This window comes from Bos indicus x Bos taurus, chromosome 9 (genome assembly GCF_003369695.1).
Source record: "Bos indicus x Bos taurus breed Angus x Brahman F1 hybrid chromosome 9, Bos_hybrid_MaternalHap_v2.0, whole genome shotgun sequence".
Lineage (NCBI taxonomy): Eukaryota > Metazoa > Chordata > Mammalia > Artiodactyla > Bovidae > Bos > Bos indicus x Bos taurus.
In genome coordinates this window covers 36,786,350-36,798,956 of record NC_040084.1, presented here as the reverse complement: position 1 = coordinate 36,798,956, position 12,607 = coordinate 36,786,350, and positions in this window count along the sequence as shown.

The window sequence follows — 12,607 nt, the reverse complement described above, 5'->3', positions numbered from 1 at the left end:
ATTTGTTGGTTATTCAGAAGCGTACTTAGCCTCCATATGCTTATATTTTTAATAGTTTTTTTTTTTTTTCCCTGTAGTTGACATCTAATCTTACCACATTGTGATCAGAAAAGATGCTTGAAATGATTTCAATTTTTTTGAATTTACCAAGGCTAGATTTATGGCCCAGGATGTGATCTATCCTGGAGAATGTTCTGTAGGCACTTGAGAAAAAAGGTGAAATTCATTGTTTTGGGGTGAAATGTCCTACAGATATCAATTAGGTCTAACCGGTCCATTGTATCAGTTAAAGTTTGTGCTTCCTTGTTAATTTTCTGTTTGGTTGATCTACCCATAGGTGTGAGTGGGGTATCAAAGTCTCTCATTATTATTGTGTTACTATTGATTTCCCCTTTCATACTTGTTAGCATTTGCCTTACATATTGCGGTGCTCCTATGTTGGGTGCATGTATATTTATAATTGTTATATCTTCTTCTTGGATCCTTTGATCATTATGTAGTGTCCTTCTTTGTCTCTTTTCATGGCATTTATTTCAGTCTATTTTATTTGATATGAGTATTGCTACTCCTGCTTTCTTTTGGTCTCCATTTGCATGAAATATCTTTTTCCAGCCCTTCACTTTCAGTCTGTACGTGTCCCTTGGATTAGCCAGTTTATTTAATCTCTTTCTCTCAGAAGATGTTCTATTTGGTGAAACTTTACTGTACACCACACAGTCACAAAGATATTGTCTAGGGCTGAACCAAATTACTTACACATTACCTTCCTTCCTCCTCATCTCTGCCCTATCCAAATAAGGTATGTTTTTTATTTAATTATTATATTTGTGTCAGGTCCTAGCTGTGGCATGCAGGATTTTTAGTTTCAACACATGGATCCTAGTTCCCTGACCAGGGATCAAACCCAGGCCCCCTGCATTGGGAACGTGGAGTCTTAGCCATGGAACCACCAAAGAAGTCCCAAGTATATGTTTTTTAATTCTGAAAAAAATTAGTTCTAGAGAAGAACCTTCTCTTTATTTTTATATTTGGAAAGAAGCAAAGAGAAAAAAAAAAAGCAACTGTCACACCATCAGGGTCTTCATTTGTTAAAAACTGTTCTGCAGGCGGAAAATTTAGAATTTTTTTAAGGACCTTCCCAAAATTGCTTTAGCTTAAAAGAAAGTGAAAATGATTCCCAGCCACCTCTCATTTTCTTACCCATCATTCAGGCCTTCTAATTTCATCTCATCACCACCTTGAAATGAAACAAGCTTATATGAATGACATGTTACTGGTCTAACTCGAAAAAGTCTTTTTAGACAGGATTTTAAAATGTGTTCTCTCACTGGGTAAATGCTCAAAGAATACACTGAGGTCTTTTAAGCTTAGCTGGAATCAATTTATTGGGCAAGTAATGAATCTAATTGTTATGCTAGCTTCCATGTCAGCAAAATAACAGATGTACAGTATAATGCGGGGTGGGGGGTGGTTTGGGGGAGTTGCTTTGGGATTGCTATAGCAGGTGCGACTTTAAAAAAAAAATCACATGGAACTTTATCAAGTGCATTTGGAAACAGTTGGAAATTAGCCAGGAGGAACATTCTCCTTCAATCCCTTAGACATCCAGTTGTGGGCTTGGATTAGGCCCCTGAACAGCTGAGTTAGGAGGACACTGACACCTTGTCACACTTTGAAGCTCTTTATTCCCTCCTCACCCTCCAACAAAAGCACCAGAGATTGCCCTCCCCTAACTACACACACACACACACACACACACACACACACACGTCCAGCTGCCAGATATGCCAGTTCTCTTTCAGAGAACACTAGACAGTGAGTCCAGGCAAGTTACCATGGTTCTCTATTATCGCGTCCAGCACATCAGGGAATGGAAATAAGTGTGCACATGTTCTTAAAGGCCCTTTGGGAAAGATCAGTGGGGCTGCATGGGGAACACAATGGCAGGCTTTGTCACAAAGAAAGGATTTGGGCTGGCAGGCAGCAACAGTCCTGCTGGACACAGAGTTTTTCTGCAAAGGCAGTGGGGGGAAAACCATGTGCTGGATTACACAGCATCCTCACTGGGAAAAGTAGAGCATTTTGTGTAATTAAAAGTCATCCTGAAGACATCAGGTAAGAGCCTGCTGTTTTTAATTAATTGCTCCTGTGATCTTGTGGCTTTAAAAGGGGTGCTGCTCAGAGAGGTTAAGATTCACTCCAGAAACAAAAGTTATTCAGATGGGGGCAAAACACGGTGTATCTATAAGTTTGATAAAGGCAAAAGAGGAAAGAGAAGGAAAACTATGTGAGAGAGAGAAAGAACTGAAAGTCGAAGTCACCCATGTATAATTTGCTAGAATAATCGTGTTCTCTTTTCATGCTCTGTGCCTCAGCACCTTCATATTCAAAGGACAACTTCCCCCTGACCTACATCCTGCCTTGATATATAAATTATTTTGGGGAAAAAATCCTCAGAGTCAAGGTTAACGGAAAACAGCTGGAAAACAAACTGAGAGCCATATGTCATAGATTCCTCCAAGTAGAAAGATTAAAAAACAAAAACAAAAACTCTGTTTTGAAGAGTCAGCACATTCAGAACAAGCAGGTGGAACCAAGGACTTTACATGGTCTCCATGATGATGAAAATAAACATGGTGAGGACTATATAATTGTGTCAGTTATGAAAAGAGGGACTGGACAACATGAGAAATCTGATTTGAAATCTTTTTTTCTTTCTCCATTATAAAATCTGCAACTCAATTCTCTTAAGCAGTTAACTGCCATTCTGCTTTTCTTGTGCATCTCCTTAGATGGAGAAAGGGTTGTATTTTGAAGAATGTATCACAGCTCATGCTTTTCAAATTTCTGATATATAAGCCTCTACTCTTTATAGATCTTTAGGATGAAAGAACACTGGTGGCAGCAGAATGGCCCCTTAATGACATCAGGTCCCACCACCCATCAAAAAGAAGAAATTTGAGACCTAAAACAGGGCACTGTCTGTGTCCTTTCTTGAACTATCTATCCTGTTTTTTCTTTCACAAATCATGATAATAAAACAAAGTTATTCTTAAAAAAAAAACTTTCATTTAGACTCACTACTTATAAGGTATATTATATAAAGTACTATCAGCACAGGAGATAGAATTTGATTATATTAAAGGTTAGAAAGGAAAACTAGGGAGTTCCCTGGTGGCTCAGTGTTTAGGATCCTGTGCTTTCAGAGCCAAGGGTTCAAGTTCAATCCCTGGTTGTGGAACTGAGATCCTGAAAGCCACTCAGTGTGGCCAAAAAAAAAAAGAGAGAGATAGCATTAACTCACTAAACCAAAATATATTTTTTAAGTTGTATGTTTTCTTCTAATTTCCCCCATTGTTTGAATTGTTGTATAAACTTGTATCCTTTCTCACTTAATATAGTAAATATTAGTATCTTCCCATGTCACAACAACAATGTAGTTGATATTCCTTGAAAGGTGCCGGAAAATTATATTTCCCTCTTTTCAGAAGCCCCAGGGGTGTGTGTTGGGTTGCGGGGGGTAGATGGGTGTGGCTGTGTGTGTGTGTGTAGAGCTAGGCTCTCTGTCATGTGGCTCTGCTTCCATGACCTGATTCAGTACTAGGGTTGACATTGTGCTCAACATAGGATACTCTCTGTTCTACTGCATGGGTGCTAAGTCACTTCAGTTGTGTCCGACTCTTTGCGACCCTATAGACTGTAGCCCGCCAGGCTCCCCTGTCCATAGGATTCTCCAGGCAAGAATACTGGAGTGGGTTGCCATTGCTTTCTCCAGGAGATCTTCCTGACCCAGGTCTCCCGCATTGCAGACAGATTCTTCACCATCTGAGCCACCAGGGAAACCCTCTGCTCTATTAGGATTTGTCAAATCTGTCATAGTTTCTATTATAGGCTGCAGCCCTTACAACGTAAGCTTTGGTGATTGGTGGAGTGATGAGGAAGCCCAGAGAAAACCACAGAAAAGGTAATACAACTCGTGATGTGGGGAATGGAGTAGAGAGAAGCTGTGGCTCACTGAAATTAAGCTGAGTCACCCTGTTGTGTAAACTACTAACAGATAGTCACTTTCAAAAAGTGATCAAATAATTGAGTCATCAGAGATATATTAAAGGGCTTCCCTGTGGCTCAGATGGTAAAGCGTCTGCCTGCAATGTGGGAGACCCAGGTTCAATCTCTGAGCAGGGAAGATCCCCTGGAGAAGGAAATGGCAACCCACTCCAGTACTCTTGCCTGAAAAACTCTATGACTGTTGCCTGAGGAGCCTGGTAGGCGACAGTCCATGGAGTCGCAAACAGTTAGACACGACTGAGCGATTTCAAAAAATGATCAAATAATTGAGTCAGCAGAGATATATTAAAAGCTCAATAAATATGTACGGCTGAGCCCTTTCACTGTTCACCTGAAACTATCACAACATTGTTAATCGGCTATACACCAATAAAAAGTTCAAAAGGAAAAAAGCTCAGTATTAAAAGTTAATATCTAAATAACACAGCATGTCAGGCAATGTTCTCTGTTCTCCATGTTTGTCCTTCTGTCTAACCTTCCCATCATTCCTACAGTGTGTGTTCTATTATTGTCTTTATTTTAAAAATGGGGAAACACTCAAGCAAAGCTATTAAGTGACTTGACAAACATTCAAACTCAGGAGGGCTGGTTCCATGGTGGTAATATTCTTTTCTATAATAAGAAATACATTTGGTTTTCATCCCCTATTCTGGCACAGAACTCCTGAAACTCCTGGAATTTCCTAAGTGATAAGAGAAGTTAACAGACCTTTATATTCCTGCTATTGCTAAGTCGCTTCAGTTGTGTCCAACTCTGTGCGACCCCATAGACCGCAGTCCACCAAGCTTCCCGGTCCCTGGGATTCTCCAGGCAAGAACACTGGAGTGGGTTGCCATTTCCTTCTCCAATGCATGAAAGTGAAAAGTGAAAGTGAAGTCACTCAGTCGTGTCTGACTCTTAGCGACCCCACGGACTGCAGCCTACCAGACTCCTCCATCCATGGGATTTTCCAGGCAAGAGTACTGGAGTGGGGTGCCACTGAACAGACTCCTTTCAGCAACAATTGAGTTTACGTTCAGTTCAGTTCAGTTCAGTTCAGTCGCTCAGACGTGTCTGACTCTTTGCAACCCCATGAATTGCAGCACACCAGGCCTCCCTGTCCATCACCAACTCCTGGAGTTTACTCAAACTCATGTGCATCGAGTTGGTGATGCCATCCAACCATCTCATCCTCTGTCATCCCCTTCTTCTCCTGCCCCCAATCCCTCCCAGCATCAGAGTCTTTTCAGTGAATCAACTCTTTGCATGAGGTGGCTAAAGTATTGGAGTTTCAGCTTTAGCATCAGTCCTTCCAATGAACACCCAGGACTGGTGTCCTTTAGGATGGACTGGTTGGATTTCCTTGCAGTCCAAGGGACTCTCAAGAGTCTTCTCCAACACCACAGTTCAAAAGCATCAATTCTTCGGTGCTCAGCTTTCTTCACGGTCCAACTCTCCCAGCCATACATGACCACTGGAAAAACCATAGCCCTGACTAGACGGACCTTTGTTGGAAAAGTAATGTCTCTGTTTTTTCATATGCTGTCTGGGTTGGTCATAACTTTCCTTCCAAGTAGTAAGCGTCTTTTAATTTCATGGCTGCAGTCACCATCTGCAGTGATTTTGGAGCCTAAAAAAATAAAGTCTGACACTGTTTCCACTGTTTCCCCATCTATTTCCCATGAAGTGATGGACCAGATGCCATGATCTTAGTTTTCTGAATGTTGAGTTTTAAGCCAACTTTTTCACTCTCCTCTTTCACTTTCATCAAGAGGCTTTTGAGTTCCTCTTCACTTTCTGCCATAACGGTGGTGTCATCTGCATATCTGAGGTTATTGATATTTCTCCTGGCAATCTTGACTCTAGCTTGTGCTTCTTCCAGCCCAGCATTTCTCATGATGTACTCTGCATAGAAGTTAAATGAGCAGGGTGACAATATACAGCCTTGACATACTCCTTTTCCTATTTGGAACCAGTCTGTTGTTCCATGTCCAGTTCTAACTGTTGCTTCCTGACCTGCATATAGGTTTCTCAAGAGGCAGGTCAGGTTGTTTGGTATTCCCATCTCTTTCAGAATTTTCCACAGTTTATTGTGGAAAAGGCTTTGACATAGTCAATAAAGTAGAAATAGATATTTTTCTGGAACTCTCTTGCTTTTTCCATGATCCAGCGGATGTTGGCAATTTGATCTCTGGTTCCTCTGCCTTTTCTAAAACCAGCTTGAACATCTGGAAGTTCACAGTTCACGTATTGCTGAAGCCTGGCTTGGATAATTTTGAGCATTACTTTACTAGCGTGTGAGATGAGTGCAATTGTGTGATAGTTTGAGCATTCTTTGGCATTGCCTTTCTTTGGGATTGGAATGCAAACTGACCTTTTCCAGTCCTGTGGCCACTGCTGAGTTTTCCAAATTTGCTGGCATATTGAGTGCAGCACTTTCACAGCATCATCTTTCAGGATTTGAAATAGCTCAACTGGAATTCCATCACTTCCACTATCTTTGCTCATAATGATGCTTTCTAAGGCCCACTGACTTCACATTCCAGGATGTCTGGCTCTAGGTGAGTGATCACACTATCGTGATTATCTGGGTCATGAAGATGTTTTCTGTACATTTCTTCTGTTTATTCTTGCCACCTCTTCTTAATATCTTCTGCTTCTGTTAGGTCCATACCATTTCTGTCCTTTATCGAGCCCATCTTTGCATGAAATGTTCCCCTGGGATCTCTAATTTTCTTGAAGAGATCTCTAGTCTTTCCCATTCTGTCATTTTCCTCTATTTCTTTGCACTGATAGCTGAGGAAGGCTTTCTTATCTCTCCTTGCTATTCTTTGGAACTCTGTATTCAAATGCCTATATCTTTCCTTTTCTCCTTTGCTTTTTGCTTCTCTGCTTTTCACAGTTATTTGTAAGGCCTCCTCAGACAGCCATTTTGCTTTTTTGCATTTCTTTTCCATGCGGATGGTCTTGATCCCTGTCTCCTGTACAATGTCACGAACCTCCGTCCATAGTTCATCAGGCACTCTATCAGATCTAGTCCCTTAAATCTATTTCTCACTTCCACTGTATAATCATAAGGGATTTGATTTAGGTCATACCTGAATGGTCTAGTGGTTTTCCCTAGTTTCTTCAAATTAAGTCTGAATTTGGCAATAAGGAGTTCATGATCTGAGCCACAGTCAGCTCCTGGTCTTGTTTTTACTGACTGCATAGAGCTTCTCCATCTCTGGCTGCAAAGAATATAATCTGCAGGACTTCCCTAGTGGTCTAGTGGCTAAGACTCAATGCTCCCAAAGCAGGTCGGGGAACTAGATCCCACAGGGGGCAAATAGGAATACATATGCTACAACTAAAATGCTGAAACAAAGACCAAAGATGTCGTGTGCTGCAACTAAGGCCTGGCACGACAAAATAAAAAAATAAACATTTAAAACAAAAAGTCTCTAAAAGCATAGGGTTTGGAGAGCTTCTGGGTTGATGAATACATGGAGATTTTCGGAGAGTGGTCCATCCAGAGAGGGCATGGGAGTTCTGCATTCCCGCTCACATACCTTGCCCTATGCATCTCTTCCATCTTTCCATTTTTGAGTTACATCATTTTATAATAATTAGATTGATCTAGTAAGTAAAATGCCTTGAGTTCTCTGAGCCATTCTAGCAAATTAATGGATCCCAAAAAAGGAGTTGTGGGAACCTCTTATCTATAGCTGAAACCACACAATCAGAAATCCCACATCAGATGGGATTCAAATCCAGCCAAAACTCAGACTGGGTCTTGAACCCATGGTTTTTTAATTGAAATCACACATCTGGTCTCAGGACTTAATGAAGCTGTTTCAAGGGTAAGAAGCAGATTTACTGAGAGATATATACACTCCATAGACCATGAGTTTGAACCATCTCAGAAGGCAAGAGGCCCTGAAAAATACATATTCCATAGACAGAATGTGGTCCATCTCAAAAAGTGAAATGATTCCTGAAATATTGGGTGGTTAGTTTTTATGGGCTGAGTAATTTCATAGGCAAACAAGTGTGAGGGTTATTCCAACTAACTTCAGGGGAAGGCGTGGGGATTTCCAGGAATTGGGCCACTGTCCATTTTTTGGCCTTTTGTAGTCAGTCGAACTGTCATGGCATTTGTGGGTATGTCACTTAGCATACGAAAATGTATTACAAGGAGCATATAATGAGGCTTGGGCTTCCCTAGTAGCTCAGATGGTAAAGCATCTGCCTGCAATGCAGGAGACCTGGGTTCGATCCCTGGGTTGGAAATATCCCCCGGAGAAGGAAATGGCAACCCACTCTAGTATTCTTGCCTGGAGAATTTCATGGACAGAGAAGCCTGGCAGGCTATAGTCCATGGGGTTGCAGAGAGTTGGACATGACTGAGCAACTAACACACACATAATGAGGCTCAAGGTCTACTGGAAGTCAAATCTTCCACCATGTTGGGCCTAACTGGTTCTAACCAGTTTTTGTCATATCCTCCACGGCAATGTCATTCTTTGGAGGGTTGTGCCCTGCCCCCTGTTCCCTCCATAGCCCATGGATCAGAAGCACCAGTGACAACATGGACTTGCTATAGCAGTCTGTAGTGTATACATTGGGACAGGGGCAAGGAGGGAAAGTCTTAGAGGACTGAACCCTTAACCCATCGGAGAAGGCAATGGCACCCCACTCCAGTACTCTTGCCTGGAAAATCCCATGGACGGAGGGGCCTGGTGGGCTGCAGTCCATGGGGTCACTAGGAGTTGGACATGACTGAGCGACTTCACTTTCACTTTTCACTTTCATGCATTGGAGAAGGAAATGGCAACCCACTCCAGTGTTCTTGCCTGGAGAATACCAGGGACAGGGAGCCTGGTGGGCTGCCATCTATGGGGTGGCACAGAGTCGGACACGACTGAAGTGACTTAGCAGCAGCAGCAGCCTTAACCAATGGTATCTGATGCTTTCTCTAACACTTGAATGCACATGAATGCCTGATGTGTCTCCATTTTTATAATCTGAAAGAGTTCATTTCATAAAAGTCTTTGTTCAGTTCAGTCACTCAGTCATGTCTGACTCTTTGCAACTTCATGAACTGCAGCACACCAGGCTTCCCTGTCCATCACCATCTGCAATGATTTTGGAGCCCAAGAAAATAGTTTGTCACTGTTTCCACGGTTTCCCCATCTATTTGCCATGAAGTATTGGGACAGGATGACATGATCTTAGTTTTTTGAATGTTGAGTTTTAAGACAGCTTTTTCACTCTCCTCTTTCACTTTCATCAAGAGACTCTTTAGTTCCTCTTTACTTTCCCCCATAAGAGTGATGTCATCTGCATATCTGAGGTTATTGATATCAGCAAGCTTGATTCCAGCTTGTGCTAAAGCACTCCAGCTTGTGCTTCATCCAGCCTGGCATTTCACATAATGTACTCTGCATAGAAGTTAAATAACCAGGGTGACAACCTTAATATATTCCTTTCCCAATTTGGAACCAGTCTGTTGCTGCATGTCCATTTCTAACTGTTGCTTCTTAACCTGCATACGGATTTCTCAGGAGGCAGGTCAAGTGGTCTGTTATTCCCATCTCTTGAATAATTTTGCACAGTTTGTTGTGATCTACACAGTCAAAGGCTTTGGCATAATCAATAAAGCAGATGTGTTTCTGGAATTCTCTTGCTTTTTCTATGATCCAACGGATGTTGGCAATTCGATCTCTGGTTCCTCTACCTTTTCTAAATCCAGCTTGAACATCTGGAAGTTCACGGTTCAAGTACTGTTGAAGCCTGGCTTGGAGAATTTTGAGTATTACTTTGCTACTGTGTGAGATGAGTGCAACTGTGCAGTAGTTTGAACATTCTTTGGCAAGTTTTTGTATATACATATAAATGTACATGGGCTTCCCAGGTAGCGCTAGTGGTAAAGAACCTGCCTCCTCCTATGCAGGAGACATAAAAGATGCAGTTTCTATCTGTGGGTCATGAAGATACCCTGGAGGAGGGCATGGCAACCCACTCTAGTATTCTTGCCTGGAAAATCCCATGGACAGAGGAGCATGGGCAGACTACAGTCCATAGGGTCACAAAGACTCAGACACGACTGAAGTAACTTAGTACACACCCACACATAAATGTACATACATGTATGCATATGTGTGTATGTATTTGTGTGTATGATATAGAGAGACAGACGAAATATGTATGTGTATATATATAATTAAACTAGTGCCTATGTCAGTATTTACATAGTCCATAGCCATTTCAGAGAGATAGAAAGATAAGTGGTTGGGAATTCCCTGGTGGTTCAGCGATTAGCACTCTGGGCTTTCAGTGCCCAGAATCTGGGTTTGAGCCCTGACCTGGGAACTAAGATCCCACAAGCCTCTTGGCACAGCCAACAGAAAGAAAGGAAGGAAGGAAGCAAAGTGGTTGTCAAGGATATGGATGGGGGAGAATGAGGAGTGATTGCTTATGAATACTGGGTTTCTTTTGGAGATGAAGAATATATTTTAAATTCAACAAGGATGATGGTTGTGCCATAGTGTATTAGTGTAAACACACTAATACCATTAAATAGTATACTTTAAAATATGTTAATTTCATTAATCTAAATTATAGTCAAATAAAGCTGTTATTTTTTAAAAAGTCACACTATACAAGCATTTCTCCTATAAATAACATTTCCTACCTCTGCACATCAGAAGTCATATCAGAGAGATGGAGAACATCTTAGAGGTCATCTACTTGCCTATCGACAACCAATTCTCAATTCCTGGCAGAAGCTTAACATCTTATCAATCTTTAGGACTTTCCTGGTGGCTCAGGGGTAAAGAATCCACCTGTCTGTATTACAGACATGGGCTCAGATCCTTGATCCATGAAGATCCCACATGCCTCAGAGCAACTAAGCCCATGCATCACAATTATTGAGCCTGTGTTCTAGAGTGGGAGCCATAAGCACTGAAGCCCACTAGACTTACAGCCCGTGCTCCAAACAAGAGAAGCCACCACAGTGAGAAGTCTGCATCCTGCAGCTAGACAGTAGGCCTCACTCGCCACAACTAGAGAAAACCTAGTGCAACAATGAAGACCCAGCACAGCCAAAAATAAATACATTACATTCCCTTTAAAAATCTTATCAACCTTTAGAATAATGTCAAACAAGATCTAGCTTTCTTCCTAATCACATTTCCATGAAATGTTCACATGTATGAAGGCCATGATTTGGATAAAAGGAAAGAATTCTAGTTAAAAGTTGATCCAAAATTCTCTCTGAGGATGTCCCTCATCATCCAGTGTTATGAATCCATCTTGCAATGCAGGGGACATGGGGACACAGGTTCGATCCCTGGTCAGGGAACTAAGATTCCACTTGCCCCGGGGTAACTATGCCTGCGTGCCCAACTACTGAGCCTGGATGCTACAGAGACCGTGCACTGCAACTAGAAAGAAACCTGTGCACCGCAGGGACAATTCCATGTTCTACAACTAAGATCTGACACAGCTAAATAAACAAAATTCTCCTTAGATTTTATAGCATATATATCCTGATGGAAAAAAATTTTTTTACTTATTTTACTATTATATATATATATGTATATATACACATATTTATACATATGTGTTATATATGTATATATATTTTAAAGCTAAGCAATGCTAATGAAGGAATATGGATAAATGTGTTGCACCTTTGATTCTACCTACATGTTGCAGGCTATTAGCTGTGAACTCTAAAGTCAACTTTATAATTTATCTTCAAAAAGAGAGGGCAAATGTTAAATGATGGTTCATTTCCTTGCTGCTCACCTCCCCACCACCCCGCAAACAAAACTGTTTTCATCAGGCACAGAGCCAGAATTCACTGAGACCGACTATTATACATGCTCATCTACAGTGGCCAATAACACATGCTCCTGTCTGTGGAGTGTTCCTAAACACTTCCCATGTGGAGCTGCCCACTTTGAATGGGTGTTTGCTCAAATAAACTCTTAAAATCTCTAACATGCCTCAGTTTATATTTCAACAAAGTAAAACCTCATTCTGTGAGATATTCATGGGCATTCCACAGAAGAAAACAAAACAAAACCTTCTCAGCATTAGCAGCATTTTCTCTCAAATTACTCTAGAACATATATAAGAGAAATGTCAAACATGTAGGTATTACCTTTTTATTTTTTGTGATAATTTTCCTTTAAAAAGAGTTTGGCAAGAATGTCAGTCAAGTGAACCGATATAGCACAATCCATGTGATGTGAGGTCTGCCACTGCTACACAAGCTATACTTACCCAGCAGCTGGGCTCAAACTGTGTTATCCATTATTATTACCAGTCTATGTTAGTTATCTCATAATTTTATCATGTATTTTTAATGTTACCCAATGTCAATTGTATATTTGCATATAAATTAAATGCTAATAGCTTCTAATTGAAATTAGTTTTTTTCATGAGACCCTTTTATGATTTCTGTTAGTTCAACTCTATTTCTCATGAACTCCAGTTGCTGTCTTATCACTGTTATACTTTTAAAAATATTGTATTCACAGATGAATTTGGGAAATTCAGACCTAAA